The sequence below is a fragment of the Rattus norvegicus genome, chromosome 15 (assembly GCF_036323735.1).
Source record: "Rattus norvegicus strain BN/NHsdMcwi chromosome 15, GRCr8, whole genome shotgun sequence".
In the NCBI taxonomy this organism is placed as follows: domain Eukaryota; kingdom Metazoa; phylum Chordata; class Mammalia; order Rodentia; family Muridae; genus Rattus; species Rattus norvegicus.
This window is the reverse complement of record NC_086033.1, coordinates 35,595,193-35,617,575: the sequence shown is the minus strand read 5'-3', so window position 1 is coordinate 35,617,575 and position 22,383 is coordinate 35,595,193. Positions and strand designations below refer to the sequence as shown.

General features: G+C 45.8%; 1 protein-coding gene across 1 annotated transcript in view; it reads left to right on the top strand.

Annotated features, from left to right (window-relative positions):
• Positions 1-22,383, top strand: part of Cryl1 (crystallin, lambda 1) — a 118,936-nt gene that overhangs the window by 43,988 nt on the left and 52,565 nt on the right. The window lies entirely within an intron of this gene.

Here is a 22,383-nt window from a genome sequence, read left to right as displayed (position 1 = left end):
GCTTAGTAGACCTCTGGTCTTAGTCAGTGAGGTTCACAATGGTTCTTTAGTGAGCACAGGAGTGGTTCAGGGAGCACAGGTCTCTGAGAGGGCAGCATTGAGCTGGCAGGGGCATGCACCAAAACTGGAGCTCCATGGCTCCTCTGTGGCATGCCTTTTTGCAACAGGCCTCAGTAGGCATGCGACACCTTGGATTCCATGGTTCTTCTATGGAATGTCTTTTTGCAACAGGCATGTGACACCTGTTTTCTATGTTAAAATACTTGTTTGTTTCATTGCTGCCTGGGGGTTGAATCCAGTGTCTCGTGTCTACTGGACAAGCATTCTATCACTGAATGTAGCTTTAGTGCTCCTCAACTTTTAAGCAATAAAGTTGGGTTTACTGAGGTTGAGGCTGATTTACTCATTTGTCTGTTTGCTTTGTGGCAGGGTCTCATGCAGCCCAAGCTGGCATAAAACTATCTATGTAGCTAGGGTTGGGCTTGATCTCCCAAGCACTGGGATGACAGACGTGTGTTACTGTACATAGGCAAGCTGTCATATCATAGAGTGTGCTTGTCTCAGTGTTCACTGTGCCTGTGACATTTCACCTGGTTAGATCTCAGGCTTAATCAGAGGAACTTGAGTTTGGGGAGTGGGGAGGATGGTACAATTTTGTGTGTTCTACATCTGTGGATCCAGCCAATCATGGACAGAAACTATTTAGAAGAAAACAATCTGGGGACTGGTGAGGCGGGTCAGCAGGTGAAGGTGCTTGGGGCTCGCCATGGAGCCTGACAACCCACGTTTAATCCCTGGGACCCACACAGTGAAAGGAAAGAATTGACTCCCGAGAGTGGCCATCTGATCCCCATGGGTTCCTCAGTGCACACTCACATAGTCAATAAACAAATGTGATAAAAACATATACCGGGCTGGAGAGGTGGCTCGGGGGCTAAGAATGCTTGCTGTGTGTGCTTCCAGAGGACCTGAGTTTGGTTCCCAGCACCTATGTTCAGCAGCTCATGACTGCCTATCAGTCCACTGCTTCAGGTACCAACATCCTCTCTGGTCTCCATGGTACTGGCACACATGTGGCAGACATTTAGACAAACACGCACATAATAAAAAAATAAATAAATACATTAACTCAACTCTACTCACCACCCCCAACAAAACCCCAGACAATATAGTTGAGTGTGGTGGCACACACTTATGATCATAGTATTTCTGAAGCTAAGGCAGGGGGATTGTTGTTAGTTCCAGGTCAGTCTAGGTTGGACCATCAAAGCACTAGGGCCAGCTTGCCTGGTCTGAGTGGTGAAGTTCCAAGCCAGTGAGTGAGAAATCCGGTGTCAAACAAAAGGTAGAAGGCACGTGGTGGTGACCCATGCTTGTTGACCTCTGACCCTCATCAAGAGAACTGTGTACGTGTGTACCAGCACCCACATGTGTGCTCCACCCTACCTGATTCCCATATTGAAAAAACAAGGGAAAGAAACCCCTCCGAGATCTTGACTGACCTTTGGGCGACTCTAGATTAGTATGGAGAACTGACTTGTGACAAGGGACACATTGGGAGCCATGTACATGGTATGTCCCCTTAGTTAGTGTTTACAATTTTCTCTCATGTGTCTTGTAGATTTTAACATCAAATTTGCATGCATTCTCTCAGATATATTTGTAAGTACTTAGTGATTTTAGTCCCATTTCAATAGCTCCATCAAAAATAACCCCTTCCTGTTGCTCTGTTCATTAGCCTTGTATCCTGGGGTCTTGCTAAACTCCTTCGTTGTCTCTAGCAGGGTTTTTTTTATTTTAATTTTAATTTTTTAAAATTTTCTGTTGCAGGTATCTGAATAATTTTCTGATTGCTATGCTTTTTATTGATGGATGTTTTTGGTGCTGACTAAGCTGTCTCATGTGGTATCGATCAGGAATATAAGATCTGATACCCGCACCATTGTGTCATGGTTTTTTATTGTGGTGGTGAGGAAGCATTCTGTTATTCATGACAAGTTGTGGTGGTAGAATTCCCTTTGAGTTTATTTTTGGTGCCTTTTATCAGGCTGAGGAAATTCCCTTTATTTCCAGTTTGTTGAGTGTCGATAATGAAGGATTGTTGAACTCTGAATTTTGTCAAATGCCATTCTTTGTTCACTAGGAGAACTATGCGGTCATCTTTTTAATCTGTTATTTCTGCACTTGATCTTAGCCAAAAGGCCGAGAAGCGATAATCTGTTATTTCTGTATTCCGCACCCCCACCCTTCCAGGAGAACAAACCCAGGGCCTCGTGCGTATGGTGAATCTTACTGGATTATTTCAGAATTTCGAATCAACCTTGCTTGCCTAGAGTACTTGGTCATGAAGTATTTCCCATTTTATGTTTTCTGGGTTTATTTGGTTATTCTTTAATCAATTAATTATGCCATCTTCGTGTGTGTGTGTGTGTGTGTGTGTGTGCGCGTGCGTGCACACGCGTTTTCTCCTTCTACCGTGTGGGTACCAGGATTAAGCTCAGGTAATCAGGCTTGGTAGGAAGTGCCTTTAGTGGCCGAGTTGTCTCGTGGGCCTCAGTTGGTTGATATTTATTAAAGATTCTTGCATATGTCTTTATGAGGGATATCAGTTTAAAACTTCATTTCTTCATCTGCCTTTTGTCTTAGTATAAAATTGGGTTCATAAACTAAACCAGGGCTTGTTCTGCTGTCCTAACAGACCTATGTGGAAAGGATTTGTTTTTAAACGTCATGTGCACTTCACTGGCAAAACTATCTAGTGATTTGGTGGTTTGCAAACTTTTAAACAGTGGTCTCAGTTTCCTTAGGAGATAGCAGGATGGGTTTCCCATTTCTGTTTGAATAACTAGGGAAGTTGTTGTCCCTTGAGGAATTTGTCTATTCATCCAGATGTTTGAATGTATGGGAATGTCGTTATTAGCAACCATTCTTATTGCCAGTTTAGGGTCTCGAGCTGTAATTCATGTTTCCTCTCTGTTTCGGACTCCACAGTGAGTAGAGTCTGGTCTCTCCTTAAGCGGCTTTTCAGTGTTATGAATCTTTTCAAAGAACTAGTCTTTGGTTTTATTTATTTTCTCTCTAGTGATCTTTTCTTACAGTGTACCAATTTCTGCTGTCAACTTTATTTCCTTCCTTTTGCTTATTTTGGATTTGACTTATCTTCTTTTATAAGTGCTTAAATTACAAATGTAGAAAATTGGATTGAGTCCTACATTTTAGATTCCCCTCCTCCCCCTCCTTTCCCTCCTCCTCATCTTCTTCCTCCTCCTCCTTCTTCTCTCCATTTCTCTGTCTCTCTCTTTCTTCCTTTCTTTCTTTCTTTCTTTCTTTCTTTCTTTCTTTCTTTCTTTCTTTCTTTCTTTCTTTCCTTCTTTCTGTGATTTCTACCCATTTTCAACATTATTGGGTCCTTATTTCTGTAGCCTGGTGATGTGGCCGGCTGTGTTATTTATTGCTATATGCCCCATTAGCTGGGAGGTGTGCAGTAATGGTAAACATTTTATATTGGGGACACTTTGCAAAGTGGCTCTGACTCTGTTCTCTCTTGGCACTGATATTGGCCAGAACTGCTGTAAGCCAAGCCTGGGGCACCATTTTCAAGAAAGACTTCTCACATCTGCCAGGTGAGACTCAGGTCTACTGACTGGCTGCCTTCACAATGGAGTAGCACAAGGCAAACACTAAGTCTCAGAAGTCACGAGGCCATTCCTTCCTCATTCTCTAGGTCACAACAGGCCAGACCTGTTCACCATGAGCAGGGACTATGCAAAGGCATGAATTCTGGTGTCACCAGGGTTCATCTTGAAGACCAGCCACTATGTTAAAGGCTGTTTTCTCTGCCATTCTCACCCAACATTTTACCACAGCATCCATCTTTCGTCTGAAACCCCTCATCATTTTGTCACCAGAACACTTAAGATACCGATCTTTACTTAAGTTCCCCCATGTAATGGTCCCTATCTCTTGATTTCCACTGGATCCAATTCCATCGACCATTTTTCTTTTTTGTGTGTTTCCCTGTGATTACCCACTGAATTCTTCCAGTTCGATTGATGGTTTGAGGAATGATCCCTTCCATGGAGTTTCCGTAGTTCCTTGGGGTCTGCCATCAGCTCCAAATGCCTCTGCATCCTTAATGTCCCAGATTCATGAGTAGCCCTCAGCAGCAGCCACTTGACTCCTGTGCACTTTTGCCATTGAGGAGAGCTCTGTCTGTTCCCCAGCGGCACCCAGCCTTTCCTGGGACCCTTGTGAGCTTTCTGAGGTAAACATCACTTGATGTCTGGGTCCTCACACTTGCATGCTCTCTGGACTCACTGTGGCCCCTCTCTTGCTATGCATAGTTTTTGTTAACTTTTGTCATCAGCGTGCACCAAGAAAACACTTCACGAGAGCCATTGCTTTAACTCCTCATGGTTGGAGGCACAGAAGAGAACGAACACAGCATCTTTCTCCTGTTTTCCTTTCTTTGATAAGCTGCGTCAGAACACTAGTGTTTATAAGGAAGGTGGGCTGGACATGGAGTCCTGTAATCTGCTAGCCACTGGGAGGGCCGAGGCAGATTATCTTGAGTTTGGGGATGTGTGGGCTACATTAAGTGAGCCCAAGGCCAACCTTGGTTACAGTGAGACCCTGTCTCACGAACACACAGAACCCCCGTTTATTCAAATACTTTGTGTTAAGAATTTTAGAAGTGGGGGTGAGAATCTAGCTCAGTTGGTAGAAAGGCTTAGATTCACAGAGCCAGGTCCCATCCCGGGACTCGGGTGCACATCTGTGATCCCAGCACTTGGGAGGTGGATGTAGGAGGAACGGGAGGTCGAGGTTGTCCTTGGTTACATATCGAGTTCGACGCCAGTCTGGGGACTAAACAGTTGTACTTCATAATATATCCATTTTTCCATGTCTTTATCATACTGACCTTCAAAACTATGCATTCGTATGGGTTAAGAAATCATTTACATGAATAGCATCCAATCATTAACTATGTTTTTACAGTTGAGCATTAATGCCCAGGAAACAATACAGTTTAACATACTGAGGTAATCTTTATGGATGGAAGACTAAAATAGTTATGACTGTAAATGTGCATACTATTGATCGACTGCTAAAGGTTCGTGTCTAAAATAACTTAATGGGAGCTCACTGGGTTGCAATGGGCCCCTTGTCCTGGGCTTGTGTAAATGCAGGTTGGTCTTAGCCAATTATAAAGGGTCCCTGGGTACTCCTGGGTAACAAGGGATTTTCCGCTGGGGTTATCAAGTGAGACCACTGCTCAGACTTCAGCCAATCAGGTCATCCATGCAAGCCTTCTCTGCACACCCCAGTGACAGAGTCCCAGGCCTTCCTTGGTTTGGTGATGCCTTACTTCAGGGATCATGGTTCGCTCAAATAATCTGTTAAAAGTTTAATAGGCCTCAGTTTGTCTTTTCAAGTGCTAGTAAAGCTTACTCTGATGCAAGGCTCAGCAAACCTTCTCTTTAAGGTCTGGGCCATAAATGTTTTAGGGATTGAGGGCTGGGTAGAGTCTCTATTGCAGAGTTTTATTTGTTTTTGTTTGTGTTTTATAACCTTTCATTGTTAGTTTGGAGCGTGGAGGGGCTCCACTGGCCCAGGGCCATGTTTGATGACTCCTGCTGACTCTGCAGAAGGTTCTAGCTGCTGCCTTTATGCCAGGCCCTCTGAGCCCCTCCCCAGTTCACCGCTTCTAGTCTAGGCTGGTCTTTAAAAAGCAGTAAGCTCTGGGATTCAGGGCTCAGCTTTGTCCCTAAAGGGGTGTTCAGCGTTTGTGGGAGACTTGGCTCTAAGACCCTCTTCTGATACTGAACTCTGAGATCCTTGTGTGGCATGGCGTAGTATTTGCACAGACATTATATATACCCTGCCTATGTTTTAAGTCATCCCTAAATGATTTATAATAATACGATATAAAGACGATGTGAAAAGTGGCTGGGTTGCCTAATTTAGGCTATACGTTCTTAGTAAAGGCATTTTTAAAAATAGTTTTTTTTTAATGTTAGGGATAGAATTCAGGGCCTTGTGCAGCATCCCACCACTAAGCTGTATCTTCAGACCCCAAGAATGATTTTTCAAATACTAAATATGCAATTTAGTTGACTTGTTAGTACAGAGCAACAGAACACCCTGTCGGTTTCTTTATGTAGAAGTTCGACTCTTATGAGATTGATTTCTAGGTATTTGGTTTCTAGCTAAAGTCTCCTAGCCACCGTCCCTCAGATATCTTCTGTTAGTAGAAGGGACATTTGCTGCCTGCTTGACCTCTTCAGTTTTAATTCCTCCAGGTAGGGACTGGGTTTGAGCAACACTCGGTGGCATGTATGCTGAGTCCCAGTGCCTAGGGGTTCCTTGTCTGGCTTACAAAGGGTCAAAGCTGCCAAGAGACCACAGGAAAAGTGCCTTCAAGCAGAAATAATTTGTTCAGGAGTGAGAAAGAGAGTTATAATGTAGATACAAGCAAAGGAACTGTGTAGGCAGACCACATAAGGGAAGCTTTGGCAGTGTAAGGGAGAAGTTCAAGTAAGTCACTTCTAAACACAGTCCCAGGACCTTAGGCACTGACTGAGGCAGGGTTCACATTAGCTGACTGGAGGAGAGGCTGCTCGAAGAGCACCTCCTCTGAGTTGTGCGATCTACCTCACAGAATGTTCCAGAGAAACCTTGGCAGAGCCATTTGTATGTACTGTGGGGGTGAGCAAGGCATGTGTCTTTGAAGATTTTCCGGTGGGGCTTTCTAGAAAGTCCTTGAGACACTTCTACAAGCAAGGCACCAACTCTTTCCCCCTCGTCTTCTTGGCTCTGGGTTTTGTCTGCAACCAACAAAGAATGACTTTATCTTGGTATCGGCCGTCCAGGCGTCTTCTCAGAGCCACAGGCAGGTGGCGATGGGCAGAGATCGTGTGTGGACTGAGGCCCTGGGCAAGGTGGGTCAGGATGAGAACCACCTCTGGGGAAGGAGGTGGATTCTCCCGTTGTCACGCACTGTAGGTCTGGATGAAGGGAAATTTATGGTGCTTTGACTCGATTCTTAATGGTAGCACGGAGCGTGGAGGAGGTGAAAGAGAGGGGCTTCCTGGGTACTCTTGGCCCACTTGGTAATCAGAGAAGTCTGTCATATCTTAGAGAGCTCATGGCTTCAGACCCTAAGGAGAACAAGCTCCCCAGTCCATGCACAAACCCCCTCCGCTCCACGGTCCTTTGGAAGAACAGACATTCGTTATTTGACTTGCAAAGTGTGAAAAACATCCTGTCCATCTTTCTTTTCACCAGAATCCTTATTTTTTTCTGATAGTTCCTTCTTGTCCTGTTCACAGTGGCTTTCACACCTAGGCAGGAGGTCTGGTTTCTGGTTTTTGTGTATTTGCATTCTCTCTCTCTCTCTCCCTCTCCCCCCTTTTACCTCCCTCCATCTCCCCACTCCCTTTACTCCCCCCCCCCCGCCTCTTTACTGGAGACATGTATAGCTTTCAAGGATAAAATATGTTAGCATATACATATACTGCATGACAAACTGATGGGTCCCATAGACTATTGCCATGGGACTGATAAGATTATACGAGAACCGAAAGATCTTTATCACCACCAGTGCTCTAACACTGTACCTCAACAAGTCTAGTCGATCACGCCTCTGGTGATGCTGTCTATACAAACTGATGTATGTTGCAGGCCCTGTGCTAGCTGGACAGTTACCTTCAGTGCTCAACACTTAGCCATCATAAGAAGCAGCAATGGTACTAGTATGTGTGTTTACTGTAGCACGCTTTTGCTTATCATTTTACTTTATTGTTTGTTGTTTGTTTGAGATGGGATCTTACTGAGCCCAGGCTGGCTTAGAACTTACAAGGTAGCTTGGCCTCAAACTTGTAGTGGTAATTCTTCTGCTTCAGCCTCCATGGTGTGGAGGTCCCAGGCACGCCATACCCAGCTTATACTAGACTTTTATATTATTACTTTAGAGTATAGATTTTTTTACATATGTGGTATAATATATGATATGATATATAAAACATTACATATATAAACCTTACATATATCTTGCTATGGTAGTTAATCCAATAATTAGAGCACTTGGGATGCTGAGGTAGAAGGACCAAGAATTCAAGATCAGCCTCAGTTGCATGTGTAGTTGGAGGCCAATGTAAGCTACATGAAACCTTGTCCTACACAACACCATACACACACACACACACACACACACACAATCTTAGTACAAAACAGTGTTTGTGTGATGCCAGCAGCAATCTTATACACCTCTAACTTGCCATGTCTCATTTTCACACGTGGTGCTAGGGGTGGATGAAATCCAGGCACATCAGGTCTCTTCTCTCCCACCGAGTCACCTCCTCAGCTGCCACCATGCCTCCTGAGTGACCATGTGTAGCTTCCAATCAGGACTAGCTAGCTTTGTGCAATTACACTCCAGTATGTTTGCACAACCACGAAATAACCCTCTCACGAGCTCTCAGAAGTATACCTACCATCAAGTGACACATGACCATATTAGGTTCTGTGGCCAAATCAGGACCTGAGAAAGTGATTAGTCAGGGAATGAACAAAGGGACATTAAAGTCACAGGCAGGGAGGGTACCTGCTCTGCATTCCACCCGATTGCAGGGAAGGCCTGAAAGTGGCCAGCGTGGCTGCCCTCCAGCAGATGTTTACCCTGCAAGCCCCTCAGTGACGAAGGAGCTGGAGCAATGACCTGTGTGTCTCAGATTGTGTGATCTGCAAGATCAGTAGGAAACCATTCCACACAGTTTTCTCTTGCCGGCCTTTGTCTTCCGAGACCGAGAATAAAGCCCATGTTCTGGGCAGAATGGAGGAAAGCAGTGGGCTCTGTCTTAGTCTGGAATCCCAGGTGACCATCAGGCAGTGATGGCCTGAGTGACAGCCTTGAGGATGGGACATGAGGAAGCTAGGGATGGGACACTGTCTCAGGCTGGCCCCAGGGACAGCCCCAGGACTCTGATTAACATTCCCCAGGCTGGGCCAGCCAGTTTCTGGGAAGAATTTCAGGGCACCCTAGGATACAGACCACCCCTTTAAAAGGTTAGGCCTGCTGGCTGTAATCTCAGTAACTGGGAGGCTGAGGCAGAGAGTGCCTCATGGCATGAGTGCGAGATGGCTTAGACCACACAGTGACTTCAGGGCCGGGGTGCACTACATGTAGAAGCCCTAGTTCAGCAAGCAAGAGAAAGCAAACAAATCCCAATGCTAGAAAGAGGAAAACACATCTAATGCAGTTATCCCCTAAGCCCTTAAACCCTTGCTACATTTATATTTATTTGCCCCCAGTTTTGTTTCCTCTAGGGCAGTGCTTCTCAACCTGTGGGTCAAGACCCCTTTAGGGGTTGCATATCAGATATCTACATTACTATTCATAATAGTAGCAAAATTACAGGTATGAAGTAGCAATGAAATAATTTTATAGTTGGGGGTCACCACGACATGAGGAACTGCATTAAAGGGTCACAGCGTGAGGAGGGTTGAGAACCGCTGGTCCAGGGTCTTTGTAGCAGTCTGCTTGTAAATACATCAATTCAGTCAACTAATGAACAGAAAGCAATGGTGTTTTTCATTACATTTTATCTTATGTGTATGGTTGCTTTGCCTCTGTGTCTGTGTGTGTAGAGGCCTAAAGAGGGCACCAGATCCCCTGGAACTGGAATTATGGATAGTTGTGAGTCACCATGCGGGTGCTGGGACCCCAGCTTGGACCCCCTGCAAGAGCAAGTGCTCTTAACCACTGATCCATTTCTCCTGACCCCTCCCTCCTGTTTAGGAGCAACCTGATAATGTCATTTGATTTCAAGTTTGCCAATGCTGTATATATTGCTTTCTAAATGGATTAAATAAGACACTGTCCCAACATTGCCTCTCCCCTCCCCTCCCCTCCCCTCCCCTCCCCTCCCCTCCCCTCCCCTCCTCTCCCCTCCTCTCCCCCTCTCCTCTCTTCTCAACAGAGTCTCATGTAGGCCAGGTAGGCCTCAAACTTATATAACCAAGGCTGACCTTGAACTCCTGATCCTTGTGTTTGTATATCCCAAGTGCTGACATTACAGGTGTGCACTGCCACACTCAACCCAACATTGATATTCTTGCTCGCCAAATTTGCTTGCACACATCTGTAATCCCAGCACTTGGGAAGCTAAGGTTGGAGGATCACCATTTTGAGGCCAGCCTGCTCTACATAGGAGGACTGTGTATCAAAAGCAAGACAAAAATAGGAACAAGCCTAACGACCTTGCTATCCTCTGAGTTTAAAATAGAAAGCCCAGATCTTTGAAAAGGACCCCACAGAACATTTTTAGAAGGCCCAAACAATGCATTTCTGATGTAGGCTTTTGACTTTGTGCTAATTATATCCTATTCATTACGGTCTACAAATTGTAGGTTGTTAATGCTTAAAGCAAAAATAAATGGGTAGCTAAACTTTTTTTTTTAAATAAAAATATGTTGTGTGGAATAAACAAATTCAAGCTAGGAAAATAGTTGATTCTATGATCAGGCTAGAACACACAGGATGCTACCAAGAGTGGTCTCACCATGCGCCTGTGAAAACACACACACACACACACACACACACACACACACACACACACACACACACACACACACACAAACACAATCCTAGGGCCTCATGCATGCTAAGTAAGCATTCTGTCTGGAGGCACACGTAGTGAAAGCTGCATAAACATGGAGGGTTTAATAACTGGGCCATTTGCTCCCATGCATTCTCCCTAAGTGTTTTCATTTATGGGTCTTGCTGTGTGGCTGCTGTTTGCCACGTCCATTAGATCCTGGGTTCTGTGCTGAACACACCAGGGACTCTGCCTGTTTAAAAGGCAGAAGAGGAAATCTTTCCAGCGACTTAATATTGATAAGGGACCTGGGGCAGACCTCCGTGCTGGGCCGAGACCACAGGACTCTGGAGTTTGGGTGGCTGCTGAGAAGCTGTCTATTATCGTTTGTTTGGTTTTCCTGGCCCTTGGGCTTCCTGCCACTCACCCTGTTGCTTTAGCCCCCTGGGGGACTCCATCTGCTGACTCTGCACTGCTCTGGCTGTTTATTTTCATTTGAAAGTTGATGTCCACAGACTGAAGTGCTGTGGGTGGGACCAGAAAGACTTCCTTCAGTGGATGGCTTCCCTTTTTGAGTGGGGTTGTGCTGTGTGGGTTTCCCTGTCCCAAGCAGAGGCCTTCCTATCACTCAGAAGCCATGACAGTTGGTATCAGTGAGTCCCGCACACCTGGAACACGAGTCACTGAGACCGTCATGTTGGTCCTCTGAAGGACAGAGTTGGGGCCCTGCCTTCTCCCTGTCCACGGTGGGCAATGCCGTGTGTACAGAGAACTTCACAGAGATCTCCCTGCCCTTGGTGGAAGGTTGGGATGAACGCTATTGGAGGCAGCTTTAAATCCTTCTTCAGTTCCTTTAGTTAATTTAATTCCTTTCATTGAATGTACTCAGCCTGTCAGGCACTGTACTCTGGGTGTCATTTTCTGAACTCAACAGCCTTATCTGGAGTTGCTGGGAACTGAAAAGTAAAATTCTATCTGGGTTTGGGGGGAAAGGGTGGTACTGGAGTCAGAAAGGGGCCAAGAACACTTATTTCCTTAGTTTCCCTGTTATCCCTTTATCTTCCTCAAGCTAAACCTTGAGATACATGTTTTAGTTATAAAAAAATCCTAATTATAGTCACTTACACAATTAAGATGGATGGTAAACCAAACAAACGATAGTGGGCAACTTCTCAACAGCCACCCAAACTGCAGGGCTAGGTCAAACCATGGAGCACAGAACTTTGGCTCCTCCAACCCTTCTGCTTTAATTAACCAGTGGTGCAGTGTAAACTGTCTTCTCAATTCAACCATCCTAGGGGAATTCATAGTTGCCCCTGCAGTTGAAGAGAGCAGGGACTGTGGGCGCCGTGTAACCTGTAACCGCTGCTGGATCCTCAGCTGAGACCTGAGTCACCAAGTGAGGGCTGTAACAGACACAGTTATGGCAGAAGGTGGAATTATGAAAAACATACCATCAGTTCCTTACGATTCTGTTATGCGAGGCCTGGCTGTGTGGGTGCCTATACACCTAGCACTTGGGAGGCTGAGGAAGGATAATCTCAAGTTCAAAGTCATCCTGGGCCCTATGGTAAGCTTTTCAGTGCTTCAGACTGAGAAACTGTTAACACACGCACACACGCGCGCGCACACACACACACACACACACACACACACACACTGCCAATCCCCAAACTCTATTGTCTCAGCCCTTAACTGGGACAGTTTCTGGTAGCAACTGTCACAGCCGACTGTTGTCAGGACTGTATATGGTGCTATTCTCTTTGTGCTGGATGCTTTCCTTGATGTCTACTCTCTCCCCAGCCCACAGGCAGGGAATCCCTTCCCTAGAGATTAAGAAACCCTGGGGAGCAGAGGCCTTTCATTAGTATTGCCCTGAGTGAGTGACAAGAAGTCTCTTTTTCTTAAATACAATGAACCTGGTTTTGGTACTTTCCTGAGAAGACATTAGACTATGTGGGAGTCATTGTTCTGTTGAATAAACAGTGATAAAATGAGAAATGATATATCAGTTACCTTGAGACTCATGTGCTGCCCTGGTGTGCCTCTCTCCTTCCAGTCTGCATTAATTCCTGGGAGCTTCTCCTATCACCCCTGTAACCAGGGTTTCTGGTGGTGTGCTTGTTACTTTGTCACAGAGACCACGGTGCTATATTTAGAAGGCAGGCCTGTGCCCACGGCCTTGACACTCAGGTACACTCATTGCTTCCTGGTAGACCATGGCACTATGTTCAGAAGTCAGGCCTGGACTCATGGCTTTGATATCCAGATACGATTGATCGATCGATCTTTGCTTCCTGGTGGGCTTTGATTCCCTTCGTCATAGCTCCATGTGGCTCTCTGAGATACCCAGGACTCCATGAATGCTTCCAGTTTAAGGCAGAGGCTCAGGCAGCAGAGAGCGGATGCCAACTGGTCACTGTGAGATTTGACCTGTGCTCCTCCTGCTGACTTTTTAGTCCATGGCCATGTATTACCAGTTTTGCACCATCTTTCTTCACATGGTGAAGGAGATAGAATGTTCGTTCCTGTACCTTGGGCAGTAGAAGGGAGAGGAGAATTAGACTGAAGGTCATAATTTTGACTCAATTTCTTTCTGTCCCAAACCCAAACATCCACATCTACCAGCACAGAAAGAGGCTCAGTTGTGAAAACAGAGTACCCACCCCCGAACCCCCAAATGCCAGGGGCCAGCTGGTTCCCATTCCCTTTTGCACCTCAGGTTCCTCTCACCTGACCCCGCCTGCCCCAGAGTCCTGAGGCTCCCCAGGGCTTGTCATCGCTTCCCACAACTCAGAAGCCACACATCTCACTGCTGCTCGGGCCTAGGATGCACAGAGCATCCTAGTAGGGTGTTCTCTCCCCACTGCACCCCTCTGCAGGGGTTGCCTCAGTGAGTGAGAAAGGAATGTTCTTGAGGGAAACTGCTATGAGACTTGAACCCCAAGTTTCCCCAGGTCTGACCTTTCTGTGACATGGGACTAACTCATTTCTTCGTTGTTCAAGGCAGGTCGGATTAGGTGTTTGATTGCTTTTGTCTGAAAGCACTTGACTGGTAAATACTGTAAATTACATGCTGACCCAGACTTGACCTTCTAGAAGGCTGCCTGGTCACTTTAAAAGCAACTTTAAAAAGTTGCAGGACTGGAGGTGTGGAATATTGCTTGTTTGTCTCCAGGTGCATATAAGGAAGATTAAGGTTGTGTTTATAAATCACTATTGGGCTTGGATTTGAATGGCGTGGACAGATATGTTGAAAAGAAAGCTCCTAAATTTAAGCTTGTTTTTTTCTACCTGATACTGTGCTTCATTTCCCGAAGGAAATGCCCGTATGCATTAAGATTTCTAAGGCCTCCCAAAGTTCCAGAAAGTAGGCTATCATTGTATTTCCAGCAGATAACTGTGGCCTAGGGTGAGCAACCTGGCTGTGGACATGGATTACGATACCAGAGCTGTTCATGGCGGAGCTCCATGTCAGCTCTCCATAAAAGCTTTCTGCTTTCACATACAAGTTTCTGGAAGCCTCATAGCTAGCTTCTCAACCCAGCCAGCACACTAGAAACTGGGTGGCGAGGTGCAGGAAGGAAGAAGGCATTTCTAGAAAGAAGCCTTGCACCGCAGCCTCTAGTGTGTTCCTCAGACGGCTAAGGATGCGAATCCTACCAGGGGTCATGGGTTCATACCAAAGATAGCTGAGGAGCCAAGGTGTGGTTGCAACATGAAAAATAAGTTCTGAGGAGATGCGGGATCGGGAGAAGCCCGCTGATTGCCAAACTGGAAAATTCCAGCAACTTAGCCTCTTTTGTGAAATTCAAGTAGTTAGCGTGTTTTAGTGTAGATAAAGGAGCATCCCCGTCAAGGCAGTGACGTCTGTGGCTCCAGGTATTTCAAGGTGAGGCTGGGAGCATTTTAATGAAAGAGTCTAGGCATGCAAAACTGTACAGAATAATATAAGGGGAACATTAGGTTTAAAAACTAAGCAAAGCAGAAACAAAACAAACAAAACAACAATGCTGGCTGCTGAGATGGCTTAGCAGGTAAGGGCACTTGGTTGAGGCCAAGCCTGACCAACAGCAGGATCCCTAGGATTGAAGAGAGAACGGACTCCACAGCCTGTCTTCTAACTTCCACACGAGCATCATGGTATCTTTGCATACACAGGAACGCACACGCACATGCACATGTGCATGCACACACACATACACATATAATTAAAAATTAAAAACCCAACTTCACAAATATGGCTCCTCAAAGGATCACTGTGTGACGTTAAGTAGAAGGGTAGTGGAGACAGATGAGCCTTCAGAAGAGCTTTGCTGGGACGGTTAACAATGTCACTGCCATAGATGTCTCCCGGGGCCCTGGAAGGGAGAGCAAGCTTTCCGGAGAAAAGCTTTGTTAGACAGAGCCAGCACAAATAGCAAGCCAGGGTCCTGAAGGGGAAGGATCTTCAGTTCTGGAAGACAAAGGAGTTTCTTGTTCCTGTGGGTTTCAGGGGAAGGTTCCTCTGTGGCACCTTCCTACCTGCTAGGTGTCACAAGGCACGGAGGGAGGCACTAGATAAAAGTTTGCTTTAAGACTTTTGGGCCTGTGTCTCAGGAGGCACTGAGGGAAAAGGAGAGTGCAGAGCCACAGAAGGCCAGCTTTTCAACCAGCCAGTGAGCAGCTGCTCCGAGTGGCTTGATTGCTGAGCTAAGGCAGCAGCAGGTAGAGGGGCTTAGCCAAATGTGAAGTCTGTCATTTTGGGTTATCATTGTTGTTGTTTGTTTTGTTTTTGTTTTTGAAATAGGGTCTTACACTTAAGCCTGAAACTCACTATGAAGCCCACGTTGGCCTTGAACTTACAGCAGCAGTCCCCATGGTTCAGCCACTCAAGTGTTGGGATTGCCACAGTGACTGCTTACACACACACACACACACACACACACACACACACACACACACACACATACACGTTTCAGCACCGAGGTTCATGTCACGCCTTGCTCATGAGAACTAAACACCGATGTGCACTTTCAATCCCAGTGCGTATTTCTTCATAGGTAAATGCAGCCATAGTTTGGTACTGGATGATTCTGAACTTTATACGAATGCTCTCCTTCTGCGTTATTCTGTAATCTGTCTTCATTCATCGCCATGCTTAAACGTTACACACGTAGCTAATCACTGTTGACAGGTCCGTCAGCGTTATTAACTGATTATAACTTGAATTATAAAGGATGCCAAAAAGCCAGGTGTGGTCATACCTGGCTGTAATCTTATTACTCAAGAGGTGGTGAGCATTCACACATTTATGCACATGTGTATAGATGTTTATATTTGCATGAATAATTATGTGCACATGGGTACACACACACACACACGTACACACACACATGCACACACTCACACACGCGCACACGCACACACCACGGTTTTCTGGAGCATACCAATTCATTTTCTCACCAGAACTATGTGAGAGATATAGACATCTCTGATGAGGGGGCTTAGGGACCTGTGCTTCCTTTATTTGAAACTCTGATTATTTGAGCTGTTTTTAAAATTCTTCTCTGCCTATGGCACAGGACCTATTTTGTTCTTTCTAAGCAAAATCTTTTAACTCTTCTTTCATGATTCATACTGTGAATTGCGTATACTGACTCCTTGGTCTTAAGGGTGCCCTGCTGTGTTCTTGGTGTCTTTTTTTTTTTTTTTTTTTGCACATAAATGATCATTTCCAGTATGGCTAAGTTTATCAACATTTTCCTTTATCTCCTGTGCTTTTTAATGCTTGTTTAAGAATTTCTCGTTGCCTCTGCCAGTAGGTCAGCTGGAAGCCCCTGAGGTCCTGACTTCAGGAGGCACATAGTTCGTAGCTGCCAATATTCTGGTAAGCTCTTTATGGGCTAGTGCCAGGCCTCTCCTGAGAAGAGATGCCCCAAATCTCGGGCGAGGAGGAGCATGTGAGCCACACTTGGAGGCTAAGCCACAGTGCGATCTGCTCCTATCTTTGTTTTCTCTGACTCTTTCTCAAGGGCTGAACTGTCCTCTCCAAGGCCCGGGGGTGGGGTGGGGTCTCTAAAAGCTAGCTTAGGGCTCTTTCCTTTCTTAAGGGAGAATATGAAACCCAGCTTCCCCGTTGTCCACTCCAGAGGGGTTCTTAGGAACTCTTGACCCCAGCCCAGACCCAGGAGACCTTGCACTCTGAGGAGCTCCGGCTTGTGGCTGACGCTGCTGGGTCTTTGTTTCTCAGAGGTTGAGTGACTGGCTTGAGTTCACACAGCAGGTCAGCAGGGCGTGGAGTATTGTGGAATTCTGGGACTCCTAGCTGAGTTTTCTGGCTCTGTTCAAACAGCTCCCTGCCGTGAAACCTGTGTTTATTCGTCCTCTAGCCCGCTAAACTTAGCGAATAGTTGGGATGTTTAAAAGTCTGAATCCTTTAAATCGTGGCTATTGCCCAACCTTAGAATGTTTGGGAAGGGCTGATAAAGAAAGAAATTATTTTGTCTTTCTACGTAAACTGTTGTTGTTGGTACAGGTTGGACATAACTAATCCGAAAATCTAAAGTCCAGAATATTCTAAAACTTTTTGACTTCTTGGGTATGGCCATGATGGCACAAATGGAAAGTTTTACAATATTTTCTCATGGAACATAACTCCATTCACACAGATGCTCTATAATTTCAGGGTATGTGTAGAAGGCTCACGTGAGTGGGCTTCTGTCACGGGGACAGTATGCTTGAGACTGTCAGTGTGGGAGGAGGAGGGCTTAGTGTAGCTCGTAGTAGTCTCAGAGATTTTAGTTTGTGCCTTTCAGAGCTAAAGATGTTACAGTGGTTCCCAGAAAGGAAGCGGGCATGAAGTTGCTCTGTGGGTGAGCTTTATTAGGGTAGGTTCATGGCCACAGGCAGTCAGGATCTGGTATTGAAATGGAGAGCCTTCAGAGAGAGGCTGTGTGATGAAGTCCTGAAAGGAAAGGGCTGTCAATTCCCAGAACGTTAGGAGAGCCATAGTGTTAGATACAGGTAGCCCCGGGCGTCCTAAAGAAGAGAGAACCTTCAGTTCTATGGAGCAGGAACGCTGTGGTGTTGGGTCTTACAGGATGGGGGGGGTGGTGTCCCTGAAGAGACGGTGACAGACCTTCAGATCCCAGGGAACAAGGTGTGGTTCTTGCTCTTATAGGGTTTATTGGGGGGGGTGTGTCCTTATACATGTCTTAGAAGTCAAAAGACATCAGTAAGAGGAAAGTTGGGAGTGGAGACATGGTTAGGAGGTTAAAAACACTTGCTACTCTTGTAAAGGACCCCAGTTTAGGTCCTAGCACCCACACCAGCAGCTCACCACAAACAGCCAGGGAATCTGATGACCTCTTCTGGTCTCTGCAGTCTGCCCTCCCCAGATACAGATACAGACCCAGAGACACACACACTCCACAGAGACAGACATAGGCACACAGAGACACCCACACACAGAGACACCCCCCTACACACACACTCCACACCTATCATACCACAGCACGCCACAGCATGCCACAGCACGCCACAGGTAAGTCAAGGTTGGACTGTGTCTGAGCAGTGGCGGAGGGTGCTGCAGTTGCAAGAGGAGGGAGAGAGCTCCACGGGAGCCACAGGGCCACAGCATGCTCAGCTCCCCTTGGAGAGGGGGAGTCTGATTTTTGACAGAGGTGGTGACAACTAGGACATCTAATGATCTACAGTGACCACTTGACCCTGCTGCTTCTCAGTCACGCTTGTGGGGTGTGTAGCAGAGATTTGCTGTCTTCACAGCAGCCCGGAAACAGTACTGGGGCACCAGAGTCCCCACACCCTTCCAGGGGACCAGTGCCATTGCTAGCTCCTTCCAAACATCCTGCCTCTTTAAGCGTTGTGTAGCATTTTCTTCCTGAAACAGAGCAGACATGTTTGCGTCTTTCCACACTTTCAGAACTTATCGAATAACAATAAATTCACAAGATACCTCTTATTGTCTGCGATTCGCCAAGCAGTCTTGATAGCTGGCCAATGGCAAACATAGATTCTTTTATTATAATCTTAATTACTAGAGTGAACACGAAGATCACCTCACACAGTATTATCTATCTACACACATTTGTAGATTATAGAATGGCAGCAGAGGGGTTAAAGAGGTGGGAAGCGTTCGCAGAAGGCTTACGGGGACAAAAGCAGAGCTGACACACAGTGCAGAGTCATTGTGGGTGCTTCTCTAAGACACAGACAAGTCCGCAGACCTGAGGGATAAACAGTGGGAGTCAAGGCATCGGACTAGAGGGGGCTGTGCTGAAGTGAAGCCTTGGGAACACTTGGGAGTTCTCTGCCTATCCCTCCTTTGATGGACACATGGGTGCTCAGATAACAGCTTGACTGGGGACGATTATTGGATCTGTCTCTCCTGATAGAGTTTTAATAGATCTATATGCCCACGTGTCTCCAATCTACTTGGTAAGTTTATTGATAGGAATAAGCTATTTATCCGCCTGTGCCTTGGGGATGGCATTAAGTACCCAATGAGATACAGACAGAGTCATTTTGCCTCTGCACTCAAAATGGAGCCAAATGCGAAGTGCAAAATGGAGTTCCCCAAGGCAAGGCCCAGCCTGAAAGCTGCTGTGCTTCACAACAGGAAGTCTCTTAGAGCATCTCCACATATTCCCTTATGTAGGGGAAGGAGGGACACAAGGATCATGCAGCCCACAAGACTCATAATGTCTGTAAGTATGGTAAATGGCTTCAGTGGTGAACTGTGGCATCCCGGTGTTGGGGTTGTTGGTGTGCCTGTAGATAACCACTATAAACTCATTAGTTCAGCAAGCTGGACTTGGATACTATCCTTTCTTTAATCTGGGATCTGTGGGTACCCTCTCTATCTGAGGTGAATCAGAAGTCATACCATGTAAAGGTTCTATAGTGTCCAGTGGCTCCACAGACTGGTGGCCATTCTTTGAGGAGACATTCTAGATCTAGACCACATCAGGGAATAAATGAAGTAGTAGCAGAATCTTTTGTTTAGACAGGACTCCCAGCACTGTGGTGTCTCATTTTGTGTTAGCAAATGTTTAAAAATCAGAAAAACACCCGAGTCTAAAATACTCCCAGTCCCAAGCATTTCAGACATGGGCTTCTCAACTTCTATGTCATCAAAAAGAAAAGAGAATAAATTATATGTGAAATAAACATTTGAAAATTTAATTGACTAAAGGATTTATCTGTAAGGATTTGTGGGCAGAAAACATTGTCACTTTGGAAAGAGCAATGTGTTTTTCTCTCAGTGAAGGTGGCCAACTTCAGGTGTTTTGTTTTGTTTTAATATCCTGTGAAAAGTTTTATTATATTCCTGAAAGCTCTCTGGGATTTCCTTATGTGAAATGGTATTTAGAACAAATGTGACCAATCTTCATCAGATTAAACTTTCCAGACACAAGATAGTAAATGGGAATTTTGGGAGAACTTTTTTTTTTCTTTTCTTTTTTCTCTTTCAGAGCTGGGGACCGAACCCAGGGCCTTGCGTTTGCTAGGCAAGCGCTCTACCACTAAGCTAAATCCCCAACCCGGGAGAACTTTTATTATGGATAGCAAAACACATTTCAAAAAAGGAAGTGAAGCCGGGCAGTGTCCGAGCATGCCTTTACTCCTAGCACTTGAGAGGCAAAGGCAGGAGGATTCTCTGTGAGTTCAAGGCTAGCCTAGTCTACATAACGAGCTCCAGGATAACCAGGGGTACACAGAGAGATCTTGTCTCAAAAACAAAACAGAGAGCTAATGCATAAAGAACTGCTACGAGTGGCAAAAGATACACGCACGCACACACACACACACACATACACACACACACTCCACAGAGTGTGGCACTGAGATATTATGATAACTGATTCACTCACAATCTACCAGAACTTAAGTCCATGAAAGTCTGAAGCATTTCTCCCTATCAAATTGGTAAAATTCAAAGACTGTTAAAGCAGCCTTGGAGAGAGTATGCCCCCATGCTCTTGGTAGTGATGTACCAGGGTAGAGATCCTTAGTGGATTCCCCTATGTCAGTGCCTTAGGGCCAGCATAACAAATCACCACAAACTTGTGACTTAAAACATTGGAAGTGGGTTTTTTTTTTTTCCAGTTCTGACAGGGCCCTGTTGGCACCAGCAGGCTGCTCCCTCTGCAGGCTGTGACAAGCATCACACCCGCCCCTTCCCAGCTCCCCTGGAGCCAGCCTTGGTATCCTCGGGCAGAGAGCTGTCCAGCTCCAGTCTATGCCTCTGTCTTTACGTGTCCTGCTCCTGGCACCCTGCATCTCTCCCCCTCCTTTCTCTTATGAAGACATGAGACAGTGGACTTAGAGTCCACTCTAATCTGGGGTCCCATAGGCCCACAGAAAACCCCATCTTAATTTGGTTCCATTCAAAGAAGCCCTGTGTCTAAGAGGGGTCACATTTATAGGTACCAAGGGTAAGACTTCATCATAGCCTCTCTTTAGCATGTCCGCTTGCTTGTTCTAAGTGGGCATACGCTGTAATTTCATGCCTATGGTTGGGCCCTTTAGAAGCAGTCCCAGTTTGCATGAAGGTTTACATTCTAGTGTTTATCACTACAGCGTTTGTAATGTTGAAAACTTAAAAGAAGCCTAAGTGTCTTTCAAAAGTTGAGTGGGGGCAGGGAGATCACTCTGTAAGAATAGTCTCCATCATGAAGCCTAACAGCCTGAGTTTCGTTCCTGGGAGCCACATGGAGGAGGGAGAGAACTGACTCCTGAAGGTTGTCCTCTGGTTCTTCACCTGTACACTACGGCATACCCACAGACCACAGACACACAGACACACACACACACAGACACAGAGACACACAGACACAGACACACACACACACAGATACACACACACAGACACACACACAGACACACACACACAGACACAGATGCACACACACACAGACACACACAGATACACACACACACGCACACGTACACACAGACACAGACACACACAGACACAGATACACACACACAGACACAGACACACACACAGACACACACACAGACACACACACAGACACACACACAGACACACACACAGACACACACACACAAAGATACACAGACATACAGACACACACACAGACACACAGACACACACACACACGCACGCACACACGTGCACAGACACTGATAGTAATTTTTAAGAGTCGAGTAGAGCTGGTATGGTGGCTCGTGGCTGTAATTGTAGCTCTTGGGAGCCTAAAGAGGAGGATTACTGGCAGCTCAAGGGCTGAGTTCTAGGCAAGCCTGTCTCAAAAAAATCCAACACAAACAAGCAACAAATAAACAAATACCCTCTCCCCAAAACAAAAACAAACAAAACAAAACAAAAAAACCCAAGTTGGGTGGCGGAGGATGGGGAGGGAGAAAGGGAGGGAGAGAGGGATGGAGAGAGGGAGGGAGAGAGGGATGGAGAGAGGGATAAGGCTGGGGGTGGTGGGTGTTTCAGAGAATAGAAAGCTCAGGGATCATAAGATAGTGGTGTTTAGGGCTGGAGAGATGGCTCAGCGGTTAAGAGCACCCGACTGCTCTTCCAGAGGTCCTGAGTTCAATTCCCAGCAACCACATGGTGGCTCACAACCATCTGTAAAGAGATCCGATGCCCTCTTCTGGTGTATCTGAAGACAGCTACAGTGTACTTATATATGATAAATGAATAAATCTTTAAAAAAAAAAAAAAGATAGTGGTGTTTACAGTTCTCAAAAAGGAAGTAGCTTCATCTGGTCTGACTTAGAAAACCCAGAGACCAAGTGCCAGATG